Source organism: Pristis pectinata, chromosome 3 (assembly GCF_009764475.1).
Source record: "Pristis pectinata isolate sPriPec2 chromosome 3, sPriPec2.1.pri, whole genome shotgun sequence".
In the NCBI taxonomy this organism is placed as follows: Eukaryota; Metazoa; Chordata; class Chondrichthyes; order Rhinopristiformes; family Pristidae; genus Pristis; species Pristis pectinata.
The window spans coordinates 13,056,112-13,075,912 of NC_067407.1; positions in this window are offsets into that span (position 1 = coordinate 13,056,112).

Genomic DNA, 19,801 nt, shown 5'->3' on the forward strand with positions numbered 1-19,801 from the left:
TCATAATCCTTTTTGTAGATGGCTTATCGAATGATTCATGTCTTAGTTTATTTTTACTGAATATATACAGCTTTAATGTGTAGATGCAAAAGCATTTACAAATGGTTACTGATCAAACCTGGCACCATCTCCTCAATCCATGGACATTATCTGCTCTTTATTCAGCATATTAATCACCATTTTCTTCTCCCTGGTTTCAAGTTGAATTAATGTTTCATGGTATGTCTACAAGCACTACTGATAATTTAGCTGTTCTCTATTATGACTCGCAGCTAGACACATATTGCTTGGCTAGTGCTTACATATTTTGCATCCAATCCTCCAAAGCAATATTCATTGCCTTAATTTTTTATGACCAAAGCTCTTGTCTTCCACAATTTGAAGTACACTGTCTGAAATATAAAACCCATGATGTGCACTTTCACATTCATCATTATTAATATATTCATTCCCTTCTGTTTGGGGAACTATGCCTTAACACCATTCACTTGCTCATCATTACTGCTTTTTGTTTTTAATTATTATTAAAGGAAATAATTTGAGCCATCATTTTTTTCTCTTCTTCAATTGTTTTCCCTTCTCTACTCCTTTTCTGAAGATTTCTGACCATTAGTGACGGAGGGCATTGAATCCTTAGCCATTCGGCATCATGTTGGCCTTGAGCCCCATTCGAGATGTGGTATCATGCATTGTAATAACTGTGGGTAGTGGTTTTGGCAGTGAAGAGTATTGCCAAGGTGAAGTCCTGACCTCGCAAGTCAACGTCTGGTACTACTAGAAAATAGACTGGCAAATTACAGAAGTATCGCAAACAGCCAACTGACCCATTAATGACCTTCAGAGAAGAGGAACTGCTCTTCTCAGGAAGCTCTCATAAGATAAGATAAGCTAAGATTTCTTTATTAGTCAAATGTACATCGAAACACACAGTGAAATGCATCTTTTGCATAGAGTGTTCTGGGGGCAGCCCGCAAGTGTCATCATGCTTCCAGCACCAACATAGCATGCCCACAACTTCCTAACCCGTACGTCTTTGGAATGTGGGAGGAAACCGGAGCACCCGGAGGAAACCCACGAAGACTCGGGGAGAACGTACAAACTCCTTACAGACAGCGGCGGGAATTGAACCTGGGTCGCTGGCGCTGTAATACCGTTACGCTAACCGCTACACTACCATGCCTATCCATTTATGACACCAATCCAAGACTGGCAGCTGACGCTTAATAAAAACAGAAAATGCTGGAAATACTCAGCAGGCCAGGCAGCATCTGCAGAGAGAGAAGTAGAGTTTCAGGTGCAAAACGCTTCATCAAAACTGGGATACAGAGAAAACAAGCTAGTTTTCAGTAGCTGAGAAGGTGTGAGATGGATGGGTGGGACTAAACGATGAGAGCAAATGGGTTGGTGTGGCAGTCAGATTCAGATTGGTGTTGCTCATAGCAAGGTTATAGGCACATCCAGCAGGATAAACTACACCAATGGAAAGAAAAACTGACCCAAATCACAGATGGATGACTGGTAGAAATGGGCATTTATAACATGGATAAAAAGAAAAAAATGAATTCACTAAAGTTGGAGAACTCAATGTTGAGCTGGAAGGCTGACTCTTAAGCTGCCAGTGTTATCCATAGACCAAGTGCAAAATTATTAACATGTGGGCTGGTGACCTATGGAGGACATCACACAAACTGAGAAGGAATATTTAGCAGTGTTACCAAGAATAGAAGTTGAAACGTGGAATCTTGCCTTTCAGTCTAGCTTAGTAACCCAGGAAAGAACTCACAAAAGAGCCCAGGCATGCGGATGGTCTAATAAATGTATGTTTGGAGCTTTATATTTGAGAGCAGCTCTGCAAAGAAATTGCAGAATAAGAAGTGAATTATCAAGTTGTATAATTGTCACTTTTTAAGATCTTTACCTGTAACTTATTTGAAACTGACTTAAAGTGGTGGCTGCAGCTGTTGTGGGAAACCTGATTGGTCTTCCGGTTCAAGTGTGTTTGATGGTTGATACTCGGTTAAATAAAAGACTCAATTTAGAATGCCCAGCCTAACGAACTGAAAAAAAAAGCCTTTTCCTCCATTAAATGCGTCCGTGCAATTGTCAATAGTCTTAAAAAGTGTAATGATTTCTTATTAGTGTATGAATGAACCGTAAAACTACCTTTAGAGATATTGATATTTCCACAGAAATAAACACGGGAGTTCTTTCCCCTTCATATACAAAGTGACAGCTCATTGTTTCAAGCTGCATTATTGGTTGGCAATTGTGCATAGACCAATATACTTAAGAAAATGTAAAGCTAATTCCCTCCTCCACAAGCTTCTGTTCAACATCTCTCGATATTTTCCAAAGGCAATTTGGAAAAGTTTACAAGTGCTTTTGCATAATGAATAATGCACTTTTACCAAACATAAATTCAATCAGCTTATGACATGAATAAGGATTATCAATGATTCATTCATCAAAGGTTAAATGAAAGTTAACCGTTTTAATGTCATCTGAACTGTTTTTAATTGGTTACCTTTAATAATGCAGGTTTCAAGACACCGGGTGCTTCATAACAAAGCTATTTTATAAACTAAGTAAAGTCACATATGAAATAATATGAAAACTGGTCTATGTAGATTCCCAGACATTACTGTAACATTGTGAAGATTCACATTACTGAAAATGAAAAATATGAGTGGTTGTAGAAGACCCTGCACTCTGTCTCATCCATTTATATCACCAATATATGTTAACATCTTTTAAAACTGTAAGACTTTGCTATAATTGCCAGCATGTAGCAAGTCCAAAAAGGGAAGGGGCAATTTTGTGTTAGTTTCAGGAATTGAAACTGGGCAGATGGGTAGAGTATCAGTGGAAGAGCGTTTTTGTGGGAGACATTCCAATTCATTTAGATTTAGTCTAGTTTTAGGAAACATCAACGATAAAGTAGGAATAAAGATTCTAAGTTGGGGGTAAAGATAAGTTTACTTGACTGAGAGGTGATATAGCAAAAGTGGAACTGAAACAGATACATGAAGGTAAGTCCGTTGTAGAGCAATGGGAGGAATTTAAGGAAGAGATTCAGAGGTTTTAGGATGAACATGTCCCCACAAAGGAAAAGGGTGGGATTGCCAAATCCGATGACAGGATGCACAAAAAAGAAGATGTAAAAGGGAAGCTTCTGTCAGACATCAGGAGCCTGGACAATAAGAAGTGTGGGAGTGAAATTAAATTTAGAGGTTCATTCTAAATCCACTGGGACGCATGTTCCCATGTTCCCTTCAAACCCATTGGGATCCCGGTTCCCATGTTCTGTCTACACCCACTGGGACCCCGGTTCCCATGTTCCCTCTAAACCCACTGGGACCCCGGTTCCCATATTCCCTTTAAACCCACTGGAATCCTGGTTCCCATGTTCTCTCTAAACCCACTACAGCTGCATTTCCCATGCTCCCTTTGAACTCACTGGGGCCCCAGTTCCCCTGCCCCCTTACAACTTACTAAAGCAGACTAAAGAGTTTGCATATAATTTAAAATTGACTGTGTGGTTGACAGATGGAGGAAGGATTTAGACTGCAGGAAGAAGTAGCTGGTTAGGCTACTTGGGCAGAAAAGTGGCAATAGTTAGGACATTTGAGAAAGATGTAGGAGGCAAGGGAAATACATTGAGTAGTGTGGAGGAGCAAAAGGAGCCAGGAGTGTAGACCCTTAAAGGTAGCAGGACAAGTTAAAACATGATACTTTATTAGCCAGGGATAAAACTGAAGAGCAGGGAGGTTTTGCTCGAACTGTATAGTATACTCTACACACCACAGCTTGAGTACTGTGTGCAGTTCTAGTCACCTCATTACAGGGCTGATGTGTTTGCAATGGAGAAAGTACAAAGGAGGTTCAGGATGGTGTTGCCAGAACTGGATAAATGTGGAAAGATGGAATAAGTTGAAGTTGTTTCCTTTGGGACAGATGGGAAGGGTGTAGGTTTGGGGCATAATGGAGATGTATAAAACTGAGAAAACAGAGTGAGCAGGAAGGACCAGTTCTCCTGACCAGAGCAGTCAAAATTCAGGGCACAGAGTTAAAGTAATGGTCAGAAGGATTAAAAGGGAATGAGGAAAATGTTTTTCACCAAATTTATAACTTTCTCTGAGGGCATTTGGTCGAATTGCTTTTGGAACTTCATTGTTACTTTGTTAAACGGGGCGTTGAGGTTGCCAATGTTGCAAATGTACCTACCCTATTTCTATGAACAAGATTGCTTGTGTAAGGTCTTATTTTGAACATCTTTGTCCTTGCCCTTTATTTTAGTCATGTTATTCACCCAAAGGAATATTTGCATCTTTTTAGTGTAAAAAGTGGTTTCTACCAAGCCTGTTGTAAACAGTCAGGTTTCTGGTGAGACGAGCCTGCCTTCTTGTATTATCATTTCAGCAATTAATCAGCTTGGCATTTTAACTCCTACCAGTTTTGTGTGCACTAGCTTTTCTTCCTTTCCTCTTTCTTGGGTCCACACCTCAGTGTTGCCGTGAGCTTCTTGGACTCAGCCCAACAGTGTGGTCATGCAGTCACTCAACATCTTCGACAACCCTGTCACTTTTGGTGGCTGTCATTGCTTGCCAACACATCCCGGTCTCCAGTGTGACGCAGGTTTTAAATCCCTACTGAAGTCTTTTTCAGAGTGTACAGACTGAACAGTTGGAATTTAAGGAGCTCAAACAAGGTTAAAAAGTTAATCATAGGCTGCCTCTGGAAATTTCTTCTTATGTTTTTGCAGCCCTGGGAGCAGATAGTAACATGACACATCCTTAAAGGGATGACATCCTTAAAGCAACAACACTACAATATTATATACGCTACAAGCAGTGATTTTATTTAACCAAAGAAGGTTCGGTATTGAGAAAGAAACAATGGAGAAGGAATATGAATAGTGAGTGAATTAGACTCAAATTAGGCATGGAAAGATAGGAGAGAAAGATTGGATTAAATAATGAGAAAGAAAAAGAGGAAAACAAGGCAGAAAAACAAAGCAATAAACTACTGGAGGAACTCAGCAGGTCAGGAAGTACCTACGGACGGAAGTGGACAGTCGATGTCTCCGGTTGAGACCTTTCATCTGGATTGAAAGATAGAGAGGAGATAGCCAGTCTAAAGGGGTGAGGGGAGGGGGTGGAGCAAGAGCTGGCAGGCGATATGTGGGTCCAGGTGAGGAGGGCTGATAGGCAGATGGAGGACGGAAGAGTGGAAATAGCGACAGAGCTGGCAAGTGAGAGGTGGAGGCAACAGAGGGCTGCAGATGATGGAATCTGATAGGAAAGGAAGCATGGAACTAAATAAAGGAGGTGGGGTGGGAAGATGGGAACCGTGAGGAGACCCAGTGAGAGGAGTGTGCAGGTGATGGTCAAATTGGGTGGGTGGAGGAGGGGGCGATAGGGAATGGGTTGTGGGTGGCATGGTTGTAGGAGGAACTGGGTAGATCAGGAGGGTACATAGAACATAGAACATTACAGCACAGTACAGGCCCTTTGGCCCATGATGTTGTGCCAACATTTTTTCCTGCTCTAATATCTATCTCACTCTTCCCTCCCACATAGCCCCCCCATTTTTCTATCATTCATGTGTCTATCTAAGAGTCTCTTAAATGCCCCTAATGTATCTGCCCCCACAACCTCTGCAGGCAGTGAGTTCCATGCACCCACCACTCTCTGTGTAAAAAACTTTCCTCTGACATCCTATTTATACCTTCCTCTAATCACCTTAAAATTATGCCCCCTCATGTTAGCCATTTTTGCCCTGGGAAAAAGTCTCTGACTGTCCACTCGATCTATGCCTCTTATCTTCTTGTAGATCTCTATCCAGTCACCTCTCATCCTCCTTCTCTCTAAACAGAAAAGCCTGAGCTCACTCAACCTATCCTCAAATCACGTGCTCTCCAATCCGGGCAGCATCCTGGTAAATCTCCTCTGCACTCTCTCCACATCCTTCCTATAATGAGGTGACCAGAACTGAACACAATACTCCAAGTGTGGTCTAATTAGAGTTCTATAGAACTGCAACCTTACAGCTCTTGAATTCAATACCCCTACTAATGAAAGCCAACACAACATACACCTTCTTAACAATCCTATTGACCTGCGCGGCAACCTTGAGGGATCTATGGACGTGGACCCCAAGATCCCTCTGTTCCTCCACACTGCTAAGAGTCCTGCCATTAACCTTGTATTCTGCCTTCAAATTTGATCTCCCAAAGTGTATCACTTCACACTTTTCCGGGTTGAACTCCATCTGCCACTTCTCAGCCCAGCTCTCTATTCTATCAATATCCTGTTGTAATCTACAGCAACCTTCTACACTATCCACAACACCACCAACCTTCGTGTCATCAGCAAACTTACTAACCCACTGTTCCACTTCCTCATCCAAGTCATTTATAATAATCACAAAGAGCATGGGTCCCAGAACAAATCCCTGCGGAACACCACCAGTCACTGACCTCCAGGCAGAATACGCTCCATCTACCACCACCCTCTGTCTTCAATGGGCAAAAGCAAAAGTCTGGAGCAGATCTCTTCAAATCAGACAATAACTATTTATTTAACACATTAACAATGTAATGAGATACAAGTTAACTTCACCAAGTCAGTATGCGGTTTACACAGTCTACAAAATACAAAAACAATGGCACTTTATATATACTAGATGACACCATCATCCCCAACCTTAAAGAAACATCCACATACTCCACATGAAAAGTATTAAATTTTAAAATTACTTTTCGAAAAATTCCTTAGAACTTAAATGTAGCAATAAGAGTTAGCAGTTGAATTGATCCCTGTCCTCATAAGCAATTCATTAACAATTGTAAAGCTGTTAAAAATGTACTTATTCCATTAACATGGGTTCTAATTTTCAACAGCAAGTTGAGTGCACAATTAAAGAGAAAGTTCAACAAAAAAAATTATGGGAACACAGAGGGTAAGATGCTGTTAGTGCAACGAAGAACTGGTACTATACTTAATACCAGAGAGAGAAAGTTATATGGAGAAAAAGAGACCTCTTAACTAAATAAGAGACCTTATGTCAAGTAACTTAAGCTGTGGGAGCTCAGGTAGAAAGTCAAATAAAAGAAATTAATTATCCAGTATGGTAATTGTTATTGTGGGGAGGAACAAGTGCTTATTGATTAATGAGGCTGTGCGGTAAGCACTCATAGGAATATTAATTAATTTCTTATGCACAGGAGGAGTCATTAAAGAGCTAAAGAGATTTCAACTTCATCGCCCTCTTAAGTGGCCAAAAGTAGATGGCTGTACATTTGTGGAACTAGTTAGGAATTTCCAAACATTTATAATCATTGGTGAATCTCCCATCCTCTCAGAACTCCAGGAGTGGAAAGCAGTTATACCGAAGGCCTGTCACATCAGGCATGTGCATAGAACAAACACAGCTGTTAATGAGATATCAAAGCCTGTATCATGTGGATTTATTTTCCCGCTTAAACTGCTGCAGCTTCTGCTTTAGGGAGATGGGGAAATCTTTCAAACAGACGTAGTGAAGTGAGGCAGGGAAGCTAAGCAGTCCATTCAGCGGTCAGCACATGTCCTCTTCTGATTACTTACTTGTCAATACTTCTGCCAATACAGTTCCAGAGCTGCTCCCTCCTTGCCCACTGAACACGACAGGGAGACAGAATTTCCCCATCTTGCACACTCTTGATGCGAAGGGTGAATTGAGACAAAGACATCATAAGCCGGGTTCACTGAGAACGAAAGACATGCTGCAGTTCTGGCCAGAAAATCTGTTGGGATTTCACCCAGTAACATGATGTATTGGTATCGGTATTGGTGTTGGTTTATTATTGTCACTTGTACCTAAGGTACAGTGAAAAACTTGTCTTGCATACCGATCGTACACGTCAATTCATTACACAGTGCAGTTACATAGAAACATAGAAAAACTATAGCACAATTCAGGCGTTTCAGCCCACAAAGCTGTGCCGAACATGTTCCTACCCTAGAAATTACTAGGCTTACCCATAGCCCTCTATATTCCTCAGCTCCATGTACCTATCCAACAGTCTCTTGAAAGACCCTATCGTATCCGCCTCCACCACCATTGCCGGCAGCCCATTCCACACACTCACCACTCTGAGTAAAAAACTTACCCCTGACATCTCCTCTGTACCTACTCCCCAGCACCTTAAACCTATGTCCTCTTGTGGCCACCATTTCAGCTCTGGGGAAAAGCCTCTGACTATCTACCCAATCAATACCTCTCATCATATTATATACCTCTATCAGGTCCCCCCTCATCCTCTGTCGCTCCAAGGAGAAAAGGCTGAGTTCCCTCAACCTGCTTTCATAAGGCATGCTCCGCATTCCAGGCAGCATCCTTGTAAATCTCCTCTGCACCCTTTCTATGGCTTCCACATCCTTCCTATAGTGAGGTCACCAGAACTGAACACAATACTCCAAATGGGGTCTGACCAGGGACCTATATAGCTGCAACAATACCTCTCGGCTCCTAAATTCAATTCCCCAATTGATGAAGGACAATACACCATATGCCTTCTTAACCACAGAGTCAACCTGCGCAGTTGCTTTGAGTGTCCTATGGAGTCGGACCCCAAGATCCCTCTGATCCTCCATACTACCAAGAGTCCTACCATTAATACTATATTCTGCCATCATATTTGACCTACCAAAATGAACCACTTCACACTTATCTGGGTTGAACTGCATCTGCCACTTCTCAGCCCAACTTTGCATCCTATCTATGTCCCTCTGTAACCTCTGTCAGCCCTCCAAACTATCCACAACACCCCCAACCTTCATGTCATCCGCAAACTTACTAACCCACCCCTCCACTTCCTCATCCAGGTTGTTTGTAAAAATCATAAAGAGCAAAGGTCCCAGTACAGATCCCTGAGGTACACCACTGGTCACCGACCTCCACACAGAATATGACCCTTCAACAACCACTCTTTGCCTTCAGTGGACCAGCCAGTTCTGGATCCACCCTGCAACGTCCCCTTGGATCCCATGCCTCCTTACTTTCTCAATAAGCCTTGCATGGGGTACCTTATCGAATGCCTTGCTGAAATCCATATACACTACATCTACTGCTCTCCCTTCATCAATGTGTTTAGTCACATCCTCAAAAAATTCAATCAGGCTCGTAAGGCAGGACCTACCCTTGACAAAGCCATGCTGACTATTCCTAATCATATTATACCTCTCCAAATGTTCATAAATCCTGCCTCTCAGGATCTTCTCCATCAGCTTACCAACCACTGAGGTAAGACTCACCGGTCTATAATTCGCTGGGCTATCCCTACTCCCCTTCTTGAATAAGGGAACAACATCCGCAACCCTCCAATCTTCCGGAACCTCTCCCGTCTCCATCGACGATGCAAAGATCATTGTCAGAGGGTCCGCAATCTCTTCCCTCACCTCCCACAGCAGCCTGGGGTACATCTCATCTGGTCCTGTCAACTTATCCAACTTGATGCTTTCCAAAAGTTTCGGCACCTCCTCTTTCCTAATATCTGCATTCTCAAGCTTTCCAGTCGGCTACAAGTCCCCACTACAATCCCCCAGATCTTTTTACGTGATGATAATTGACGTAAAGAATTCATTAAGTACCTCCACTATTTCTTCCGGATCCATACACACTTTCCCACTGCTGTACTTGATAGGCCCTATCCTTTCGCATCTTATCCTCTTGCTCTTCACATACTTGTAGAAAGCCTTGGGGTTTTCCTTAATCCTGCCCGCCAAGGCCTTCTCATGCCCCCTTCTGACTCTTCTAATCTCCTTCTTAAACTCCTTCCTATTAGCCTTATACTCTTCCAGATCTCTAACATTACCTAGCTCTCTGTACCTTTTGTATGCTTTTCTTTTCCTTTTGACTAGATTTATTATAGCCTTCGTACACCACGGTTCCTGTATCCTCTCATGACTCCCCTGTCTCATTGGAACATGCCTATGCAGAACTCCACACAAATATCCCCTGAATATTTGCCACATTTCTTCCATATTTTTCCCTGAGAACATCTGTTTCCAATTTAATCTTCCAATTTCCTGCCTGAGAGCCTCATAATTCCCTTTACTCCAAGTAAACGCCTTTCTAGTCTGTCTGTTCCTATCTCTCTCTAGTGCTAACGTAAAGGAGATAGAATTATGATCACTATCACCAAAATGTTCACCCACTGAGAGTTCTGACACCTGACCAGGTTCATTTCCCAATACCAAATCAAGCACAGCCTCTCCTCTTGTAGGCCTATCTACATATTGTGTCAAGAACCCTTCCTGAACACACCTAACAAACCCCACCCCATCTAAACCCCTCGCTGGAGATACCAATCAATGTTTGGGAAATTAAAATCCCCCATCACAACAACTCTGTTATTCTCACACCTTTCTAGGATCTGCTTCCCTATCTGTTCCTCAATATCCCTGTTACTATTGGGCGGCCTATAAAAAATACCCAGTAAAGTTATTGACCCCTTCCTGTTCCTAACCTCCACCCACAGAGACTCCGTAGACAGTCCCTCCACGACGTCCACCTTTTCCGCAGCCGTGACACTATCTCTGATCAACAGTGCCACTCCCCCACCTCTTTTGCCTTCCTCCCTGTCCTTTCTGAAACATCTAAAACCCGGCACTTGAAGCAACCATTTCAGTCCCTGAACCATCCAAGTCTCCGTAATGGCCACTACATCATAGCTCCAAGTATTGATCCAAGCTCTAAGCTCATCCGCCTTGTTCTCAATACTCCTTGCATTAAAACAGACACATCTCAAACCTGCCTGAGCACGTCCCTTCTCTATCACCTGCCTATCGTACCTACTACTAGCTTTCTCTATTTGAGAGCCCAACACCTCTTCCCCAGTCGCTCCAGTTCGGATCCCACCCCCCAACAATTCTAGTTTAAGCTCTCCCCAGTAGCCTTAGCAAACCTCCCCGCCAGGATATTGGTCCCCCTGGGATTCAAGTGCAACCCATCCTCTTTGAACAGGTCATACCTGCCCCAAAAGAGGCCCCGATGATCCAGAATCTGAATTCCTGCTCCTTACTCCAATCCCTCAGCCACGCATTTAACCTCCTCCTCATTCTGTTCCTATACCCACTGTCACTTAGCACAGGCAGTAATCTGGAAATTACTGCCTTTGAGGTCCTGCTTTGCAACTTCCTTCCTAATTCTCTATAGTCTTTTTTCAGGACCTCATTCCTTTCCCTACCTATGTCGTTGGTACCAATATGTACCAGAACATCTGGCTGTTCTCCCTCCCCCTTCAGGATATCTTGGATGCGATCTGAAACATCCCGGACCCTGGCACCTGGGAGGCAAACTACCTTCCGAGTTTCTTTCCTGCATCCACAGAATCGCTTGTCTGCCCACTTAACTGTAGAGTCCCCTATCACTAGTGTTACATTGAGTTAGTACAGAGTGCATTCATGTAGAACAGGTAAAAACAATAACAGTACAGAGTAAAGTGTCACAGCTACAGAGAAAGTGCAGTGCAATAAGGTGCAAGGTCACAAGGTAGATCGTAAGGTCATAGTCCATCTCATTGTATAAGGGAACAGTTCAATAGTCTTATGTGTAGCCAATCAGACAGCTGCCTTCCACTGCTCAACATAGTTTTAAAAGAGTATGTAAGGAACAACCTGTCATGCATGAGGCTGTTCATAACAAAGTGGTCTTCAAGAGCATCACTGGCTGCATATTGTGAGGGTGACTAAATGTAGGCTCTATAATGTCACAGTACATGGCACCAATTCAGACAAAGGCTCATTTACCTGAAATAATGAGCCAGATCTTCCTGGCTAATACCAGTGATTCTGACTGGAACTGCCTGTATCTTGCTACCTAAACAGCATAAATCAGTGTCATCCACACATGCTCTGCCACATGCATTACTGATACAGGTCCTCTCCGTGTTACAAATGCCTGACTTATGTACAGCCTGTAAATACAAACGAGCATTTGGGAGGAGGGCAGGCTGGATTTTCCCACTGCTGCAGCGCTGCAGGCATCTTCTGCCGTCTGGGAACACGTTCCGCGGCCGCATTTCCGACTTGCAAACTGTTCAGGTTCTGAACAATTCACAGGAAGGGAACTCTGTGTAATCTGGGGAGGAGCTGTAGGTAAGGAAGGCTGACCTTGTCAGTTTGCCATGCTGGTGGATGCCACAGTGGTTGAGCCTAGACATGCCCAAATTTCTCACCATTTGCTCTGGGGAACTGCAGCTCCTTGTAGACCGTGTTATGGAACTGGAGCTGCAGCTGGATGACCTTCGACTCCTACGGGATACCGAAGAGTACATGGACAAGAGCTACAGGGAGGCAGGCTCTCGGAAGCTGCAGGATGCAGGTAACTAGGTGACTGTCAGGAGAAGGACGGAGAATAGGCAGATAGTGCAGAGTACCCCTGTGGCCATTCCCCTCAATAACAGGTAAACTGCTTTGGATACTGTTGGGGGGGACAGCTTGCTAAAGGAAAGCCACAGTAACCAGATGTCTGGCACTGAGCCTGGTCATGCGGTGCAGAAGGGAAGGGGGGAGAAGAGGAGAGTGGTAGTGATAGGGGATTGGTCGTTGTGGCTATCCCTCGAGGTCGAGGGTGATGGTCTTTGTTCTGTTGATCTATTTATGGGCTCTCAAGTGGCTTATGAGTCCAATCTTGGCTCTAAAAGTTCTTCCACTTTCAGGACAGGTAGTTCCAGATGGCAGATCGGGCTTTGGTTGTTGCTACCTCTCTGGGAAGTAGCCCACAGAGCGAAGATGCCTGTGCGTGTATTTGTTTAACTTGTACTTGATGTTGCACTACAAAAAGCACACGATATTTCACAAATCAGCCAACTGAATCCAATGGCATGGAAAGCACGACGATTGGAGCTGATGGATTTGTTGCAGCCTTCATCCGCCTTCACAGCTGTTGAGTTCGAAGTAACTTCGTCCGCCTGTTCCACCGTTGAGGTCTCGGTTGGATTGTTCTTTGTCAGGAACCTCACCATCGACCTTACCGCCATGGGTGACCCTACCAGGAACATAGCTCCAGACGGCATCGCTCTCGGGATCTCAGGACCACACAAGCTTCTCCACCACGACAAGGTGACAATCCACGGAGAAGAGGGGATTGGTAGTGACAGCTTGGATCCTGCTCCAAGTTAGAGCTGATATGGGATCTGACACCTCATTGCTTTCAATCAGATCTGTAGCAGTGCAGATTGTGAGACAGAAGGAAAAGTAAGTTCTTTTTAAAATAAAACCATTTTGCTTTAACGCTTTTAACAATTTATGTGATTTTAAGTGTTTTGTGTAGTGGTTAGCGTAACGCTATTACAGTGCCAGCGACCCGGGTTCAATTCCGGCCACTGTCTGAAAGGAGTTTGTACGTTCTCCCTGTGTCTGCGTGGGTTTCCTCCGGGTGCTCCGGTTTCCTCCCACATTCCAAAGACATACGGCTTAGGAAGTTGTGGGCATGCTAGGTTGGCGCCGGAAGCGTGGCGACACTTGCGGGCTGCCTCCAGAACACTCTGTGCAAAAGATGCATTTCACTGTGTGTTTCGATGTATATGTGACTAATAAAGATATCTTAATCATTTTTGAGTTTTTTAAACAATTTTACATTCTTAATTTTTTATCTTAATTTAATGGTCAAAGTCAAGTTTATTATCATACGCACAGGTGCAGTGAAAAGCTTACTTGCAGCAGTACCACTCTCAATATCAAAGATACTCAAAAAATAGTTGAAAATCACTCGCAGTTTTTAGAGCCCACAATCCTAGGGTTGGGTTTTGCCAGCTGTCAGGATAGTTTGAGGATGGAATATCCTGTTGGAGGCCTTGCCACAGTCCCCCAGAGTCGAAGATGTTTCAGGCCCAGGACAAAGACCTTCCACAGTTAAACCAGGTATATATGAGCCAGTGATTCAGGCAAGGGACCAGGTCAGGAAGGTCTATCTCATTATATTTGCCTTGGCAAAAAAGGCTCGTGCTTCTGCCATTTTCTGGTTTTATTCTACACTTTGCCCAATTCTTGCAAGTTGCAAGCCGCAAACTGAGAACTAGTGCACATTTTAATCCTTTTACTCACATTCCCCCATGGACTTGCCCATCTGCAACTCCTTCAGCTCTTCAACCTTTGACGTCTCTGCTCACCTCCATTTGAACCCACTTATTTTTGGGCCTCTACCAATATCAGATGTATTTTCTGCTGCCAAGGCCTCAGGTGCTGTTTTTCCCTCCGTCAGCATCTCCACCTCCCTACCTCACTTTCCTCCTATAAAACCCACCTCTTTGATTGAGTTTCAGCTCATCTGCCCTCATACCTCCGATGTGGCTCTGTCAGACTTTGTTTGGTACTGCATTAGGTGCTCCAAGTGGGGCCTCCTCTACATTGGTGAGAGCTAATGCAGACAAGGTGACCCTTTTGCAGAATATCTGCGCTCCGTCCGTAACCGCGACCTGCATCTCTCCATTGCCGGTCACCAACTCCCCCTCCTACTCCATCACAGATATGTCAGTCCTCGGCCCCCTCCACTGCCAGGAGAATTCCAAGCACAAACTGGAGGAACAGCACCTCATTCTCTGTCTTGGAACCTTGCAGCCTAATGGCATGAACATTGAATTCTCTCACTTTAAGTAATCCCCACCCCCCTCTTCCCCACAACACCTCCCCCCCCCACCCCCACCCCCACCACGCTTCTTCTCTTCTTCCCTTTCCTAGCCTCCTTTTTTTTCTCTTTTTTTCCTCTCTCTCCTTGCCTTTGACCCATCCCCCGGTGGATCTGCTCTCCCCTCCTCCCCCGCACCTGCCTATCACTATCTCTTACCTGCATCTACCTATCACCACCTTGTGCCCACCCCGCCTCCCCTCTTTTGTCCACCTATCACTTCTTTGCTTTTCCCTCTTATATATTGGGCTTCCCCCTTTTCCTATCTTCAGTCCTGAAGAAAGGTCCTGACCCGAAACGTTGACCACCTGCTTTTCTCCACGGATGCTGCCTGGCCTGCTGAGTTCCTCCAGCATCAGCACGTTTTTCATCTAGATTCTAGCATCTGCAGACCTTTGTTTCTCTACCTTTTATTTCACTTCTGTTGTTCCAATAATTTTAGTCCTAACAAAATTGTCAGGTTAATGAGGTTCATAAATAGTGAAACCTACAAAAACAGAGAAATATATAAGATCATGAAAGACATAGATGAGGTAGGTCGTCAAAATCCTTTTCCCTTGGTAGAGATGTCACAAACAAAAAGGCATAGGTTTAAGGTGAGGAGAAGGAGATTTAAAGGGGACCTGAGGGGTAAGTTTTTTACACAGAGAAAGACACAACTGGAATGTGTTACCAGAGGAGATGGTGCAATCAGATACAATTACTATGCTTAAGACGTCCACTTATATAGGCAAGGCTTAGAAGGATACAGTCCTAATGCAGGCAAATGGGATTGGAGTAGATGAGCAAAAGGGTTGGCATGGACATACTGGGCCGAACTCCACTCTATGACTCTGCTGAGGAGCTTTCAGCAGGAATATTTCTACTGTATTGACTATAAAAGTTGGCAAGTCATATTGCAGGTGCATAAAACTTTGGTAAGGCCACATTTGGAGTATTATGTTCATTACTGGTCGCTGCTTTACAGTAAGGATATAGAGGCTTTGGAGACAGTGCAGAGGAGGTTCATCAGGATGTTTCCTAGATTAGAAAGTATTAGCTGCAAGGAGAGGTTGGACAAACTTGGATGGCTTTCTCTGGAGCGTCAGAGGCCGAGGGGTGACCTGATAAAACTATAAGAGGCATAGATAGGGGAGATAGTCAGTCATTTTCCCAGGGTGGAAATGTCAAATACTAGAGGGTTAAGAGAGCTTTAAGGTGAGAGGTGGAAAGTTCTAAGGAGTTTTGCAGGGCAAGTTTCTTACACAGAGAGGGGTAGGTGCTGCCAGAAGTAGTGGTGGAAGCAGACACTAGAGCAACATTTAAGAGGCATTTAGATAGGCACATGAACATGCAAAGAATGGAGAGATAAAGACCATGTACATGCAGATGGGATTAGTTAAAATTGGCATCATGGCTAGCACAGATATTGTGGGCCGAAGAGCCTGTTCCTGTGCTGTACTGTTCTAGGTTCTATGTATATAGTGTAACACTTCAACAGCTGCAACAGAAGGCTGTTGGTTCAGGTCTTACACCAACAATATGAGCACAGAAGTCTAGGCTAATGCTCCAGTGAAGTACTGAAGGAGTGTTACACTGTCAGAGGTAACATCTTTTGGATAAATCTGTCAATGCTCTCTGGTGGACACAAACGATCACAGGGTACTATTGTGAATAAAGGGCTGGGGTGGGGGGGGGGGGGTGCCATCCATGGTTCCTGTTCAATATTTATCTCTCAGTCAACGTGACTAATGCAAATATACTGGGCTGAACCTTGCCTACTGTGGCTAGTAGGGCTGAACTGATTTGTCAGCATTCATCCATTAAGACAGAATAAAATCCAGGATTTATGTTGACCTGTGTGATTCAGGATCTTAGTGAGTGACAGATGCCACTGTGTCCCTGCACTGAACATTGATTCAAAGGAATCATTCTTGTTACAGTGTCAAAAAGTCCTGAGGTTGGACTGCACAATTTATTTGGCTATTCATGGGAGAGCACTGGATTATTAGCAAGCATTCAGATGTGACATTAAACCAGTAGATTGTTCGCCATATTAAATATTTGCAAAGGAACATTGGGTGAGTTTGCCTGGTCTCTTGCCAACATTAATCTTCAATCAACACAGTAAAATAATCTGGTGATTTATCTCAGTACAGTTTAGTGGATTCTGACAGCCACACATGGCTGCATTAAAAAGAGCGCTTACACTTCACCAGTAATTTGTTGTCTATGAAGTGGTTTAGAAGCTCTTGAGGACATGAAAGGCATAGCATAAAAGGTTCATCCTGATTTGTAAGGAATGACGCATTATGACCCAATTAAATTCAGCATTATGTTCAACCAAACAAATGCCACATGCAAACCATCACTAGATTCGTCACCTTCCATGTTTGGAATCTCGCCTCCATTGCCACTGACTCTTTTAAACATAGCTTCTCTTTTAATCTCTGCATACATTTGTTAACATTTTCCTGAACCCAACTTGCACCAATTCCAGCTCACTCAAGAGTTCTGATGAAGGGTCATCAACCTTTGACATTAACACCATTTCCCTCTCTATAGATACAACCTGACCTGCTGAGTGCTTCTAACATTTTCTACATTTAGTTCACCTTTCAGGTCTCTGCAGAAATTTTCCTCTGCTTTTCAGTTAGTTAACCCCCATACTGTCCTGCTGCTCACTGCTCCGCTCAGTCGTCAATGATTCACTCCGGGGGAAACGGATTTTAAAATCCTCTTCTGCACCTTCAAAATCCTCAAAGACTTACTTCCTTACCCTCTCTGCAAACTCCTCCAACTCCCAATCTATGTTGTGTGCTCTTCCAAGTGCAGGCTGGGGTGTGCTTTTAGAGTCATAGAGTAATACAGAAAGGAAACAGGCCCATCGGCCCAACTCGTCCATGCCAACCAAGATACCCACCTAAACTAGTCCCACTTGCCTGTATTTGGCCCGTACCCCTCTAAACCTTTATTATCCATTTACTTATCCAAATGCCTTTTAAATGTTTTTATTGTACCTGCCTCAACCACTTCCTCTGGCAGTTTATTCCATATACCCACCAACCTCTGCGTGAAGAAGTTGCCCCTCAGCTCCCTTTTAAATCATTCTCCTCTCACCTTAGACCGAACACTTCTAGTTTTTGGTTCACTTTCCCTGGGGAAAAAGATTGTGTGCAGTCACCTTGTCTATGTCCCTCATAATTTTATACACCTCTGTAAGGTCACCCCTGAGTTTCATACGTTCCAAGGAATAGGTTAGGACTTTATTCCCTGGAGCGCAGGAGAATGAGGGGAGATCTCATAATGATATACAAAATTATGAGGAGTATAGATAGGGTGAATGTCTACAGGCTTTTTCCCCTCAGGTTGGGTGAGTGTAGAACTAGAGGTCATAGGTTTAGGGTGAAAGGTGAAATATTTAAAGGGAAATATTTAGAAGGGAGACTATTCAGAGGGTGGTGCAAGTGTGGAACGAGCTGCCTTCAGAAGTGGCAGATGCAGGTTCAATTGTAATGTTTAAGAGAAGTTTGGGTATTTGCATGGATGGGAGGGGTTTGGAGGGAAATGGTCCGGGTGCAGGTAGATAGTAGTAGGCAGAAGATCAAGTAGGCATGGACTAGATGGGCCGAAGGGCCTGTTTCTGTGCTGTAGTACTCTATGGCTCTATGAATAAGGTCCTAGCCTGCCCAGCCTCTCCCTGTAACTCAAGCCCTCAAGTCCTGGCAACATTCTTGTAAATCTTTGCACTCTTTCTGGCTTAATGACGTCAATGCCTCTTTCCTATTCTCCATCACTAGTGGCAGAGCTTTAAGGCAGCTTGTGTATCCTCAGTGTAACCATGTTCCTCAAACCTTGCTACATCCTACTGCCCTTAAATACCTTTCTAAAACCTACCTCTTTTTTGAACTCTAAAAAACGTAATTTCTCCCAATTCAGAAATTTTTCCTTCAGGTTGGCAAACCCTGCATATGTCTCTTCTACTTAAGAACATAGGGGCAGGAGTAGGTCACTCGGCCCCTCAAACCTGCCCCAACATTCAATATGATCCTGGCTGATCTGTCCCTGGCCCCATTTCCTCTTCTGTGCCAGTTCCCCACAGCCCTCAATTTCCTCATCTTTTTGACAAAGGCGAGAAGAGGGAAACCATGGAAATCAAGGTCGGTTAGTTTAATATCTGTCGTTGGGTAATTATTTGAGTCCACAATAATGACCGAGAGCCTCGGACTTTTCCTGTGATCAGAGAGAAGCAACAGGAACTTGTGGTGGTGTGATCCTGCCTGATGATCTTTATTTGCTTCATTGAAAAGCTGACTGAAGGAGAAGACTGGAGGATATCTAGGTAGTTTAAGATACATATTTATTTGTCACATGTACATCAAAACACACAGTGAAATGTGAATTTTTGCGTTACTGAGAATGTGCTGGGGGCAGCCCACAAGTGTCGCCACTCTTCCGGCGCCAACATAGCATGCCCACAGCTCCTAACCTGTACGTCTTTGGAATGTGGGAGGAAACCAGAGCACCCGGAGGAAATCCACACAGACACGGGGAGAACATATAATCTCCTTACAGACATCGGCTGGAATTGAATCTGGGTTGCTGGCGCTGTAATAGTCGTTATGCTAACTGTTACACTACCGTGCTGCCCACACAATACGGTGCCGCCCACTAAAGGTCATCGAAAGGTGTCACTTATATGGAAGATATATCCAGAAGGTCACTCAATCCTTAGTTGCAGATTTGAGTAACTACACAATAGCAGCTATTAATCTAACACTGCCATCTCCCCTCTATCTTTCAGTCCAGATGAAAGGCCTCGACCTGAAATGCTGACTGCCCATTTCCCTCCACAGATGCCGCCTGACCTGCTGAGTTCCTCCAGCTCTTTGTGTGTTGCTCCAGATTCCAGCATCTGCCATCTCTTGTGCCTCCATTTTACCACTGCCGTTAATTCAGTGGCTCCCCTCTCTCATCTCTGTTAAATAGAAGACGGAAATGCAAAATTTGCCAGTCTAAAGAATGTATTTGATAACGTTTCTTGAACACCTTGTTGAAGTGCGCGGAATTGAAGGCAAATTATTGAAATGGTTTGGAAAAGAGTTGAGTGGCTGGAAACAGAGAGTGGAACAATAGGTGTGTCTTCTAATTGGCA